Source organism: Excalfactoria chinensis, chromosome 1 (genome assembly GCF_039878825.1).
Source record: "Excalfactoria chinensis isolate bCotChi1 chromosome 1, bCotChi1.hap2, whole genome shotgun sequence".
NCBI lineage: Eukaryota > Metazoa > Chordata > Aves > Galliformes > Phasianidae > Excalfactoria > Excalfactoria chinensis.
Genome location: NC_092825.1, coordinates 29,746,756 through 29,749,114, shown reverse-complemented (window position 1 = coordinate 29,749,114; position 2,359 = coordinate 29,746,756).

Genomic DNA, 2,359 nt, shown 5'->3' with positions numbered 1-2,359 from the left:
CTTAGTGCTTCTCCCTTGCCTTTCTGTTTAAATACAAGCACCATCTGTGGGCCAGCTCTCAAATACAACTGTTAATAGTGCTATTAAGCCTGCCTCAGCTAATTTTTAAGGTATCTTGTTGGGAAGTCTTTGGGGCTCAGTCAGTCTGGATAGCTATAACTTGATGAAACTTAAGTAGCAGCTGACGATCACATAGTATTTTTCTTTCTCTGATCTGACCGGAACAATGGTATTCTGTGTTTACATGATCGCTTCTTCAATGTGGATTTCTCAGTTGAAATATTTACTGTGCAAAAGCCATTGCTATTGATCATTCCTGAGCAGAAAACTACTCTGGCTCCTCAGGAGCACATTGTATGTTTAAACTCAGTCTTCATTCAGCATTTACAAGTGGAGCAAGTCTGCTAAAGGCCCTGGAGCTGTGTTAGAGCTTAGTCTGGCCTTATCTGCTTTTTCAGGTATGATAAGTATGGAAGTAAAACTTTTGGAATAAAAGGTGAAATTGGTGTTCACTGTTGTAATCTCTCTTAAGCACTCAGTTTGACCTGATTGCAACAGTGAAGGTGTGTGTTTTTTGCATACATCTATTTCTGCCCTGAGATTTTTCTCCTTACATGTCACCTTGTGCTGAATCCCATCTCTGAATTTCAGCCTTGGTTTACAGTCAGGTTCAGAACATTGCCTTCTCTGCTACCTTCCCTCTTCTGAAATTAGTTTCGAGCAGCTCAACCACCACAAATATTATTTGAAGTTTCATGTACTACTGTATGCTGAAGGTGCTGTGTAATGCTGTGCAGAACATGAGCCTTGAGGGCCCCAGTCCTGTCCCTGGAGTTGGGATTTCTTAGTATTTTGTGATTGGATTCCTGTGGCTGTGAAAATTAGGCTGTCACAGGGTTATGCTGTACTAAACAACTAATGCAACATTGTCAAGAAAACACTCATTTTCATTTAAGTTGGGCAAAAACTTTTTTAGGGTATATTTCCTTATAGTCTGTAACAATGAAAGGGCATGAAATAAATACTTAATCCTCAGATATCTGGCAAATTCTTGTCTTCATGCTTCATTCTTCCATAGACAAGCATGTCTGAGTGGTAAAGCTGACATCTGTCACCCAAAAATCTGCAAGCATTGGTTGAATGTGTAATATTACAAGTGAAAATACTGAATATTTAAATATTATGAGTGAAAACATGCCCGTCACATCTCATGCTTTGCTAACTGAAGCACTGGTTTTGGTTACTTTACTCTCTGTATTTCCTGCACTGGGAATATGACAGCTCTCTGTTTTTGGGTCTCAGGCTCCTTCAGCTTGGTCACGCAACTGAGCCCATAGCACATGACAGCCAAGCAGCAGAAATAGTGAGACTGCTCTGAAAGAAGCGAACAGCACCATGCAGCAACATCCCTGTGCCCTCAGCACTGCATAAAGCCTGGCCCAATATGATCTCATTTTCTTCTGACAAGAGCCAGGCTCTATCAGATGATGTAAGTATCTGCAGCTCTGGGATTCAGCTAGCTTTTGAAATCTGAATTACTTTCTCAGCAGTGCTGAGTAGAAGGCCACAATGTGTTTGAACTCTAAAATTAAAAGCAGGAGCTAGAAGATTCACCCCTTGAACTGTTTCGAATCTTCAAGATCTACTGATCCTATGAGAGGGCCTCTGCTCTTTCTCTCACCTGCAGCTGTACTTGAAAAAGTGCTGCTGAAAATGGATACAGATGACAGCAAGTGAGGGCTTACTTATGTAGAGATTTTTTGAGAATCATAGAAATATATGAGTTGGAAGGGACCCTTACAGGTCATCTAGTCCAACTCATCTGCAAAGAAAAGGGACATCTACAGCTAAATCAGGTTGCTTTGAGTCCTTTGCTAATGTCCCAAGGGACAGGGCATCCATCACCTCTCTTGACAACCTGCTCCAGTGCATTGCTACCCTTGATTGCATAAAGCTCCCTCATGCCCGAATTAAATCTTCTCATTTTTAGCATGAAACCATTTTGCCTCATCCTATCACAACAGAGCTTGTGAAGATTCTGTCCCCTTCTTTCTTATAGCCACCCCTTCAGGTACTGAAAAGCCACTCTCAGGTAGGCTATGAAGCTAGAGCCTCCTCCAGCTCCAGTTCTCTAAGCCTATCCTCATAGTGCAGGTGTTTCATTCCTTAAATCACTTTTGTGGCCCTCCTCTGGACACGCTCCAACAGATCTGTGTCTCTCTGTGCTGAGCACTGCACATCTGGTCAGTACCCCAGCTGAGATCTCACTAGTGCTGAGCAGAGGGGCAGCATTGTCTCCCTTGTGCTACTGACCACATTTCTTTTGATGCATCCCAGGACTCAGTCAGCTTTCTGGGCT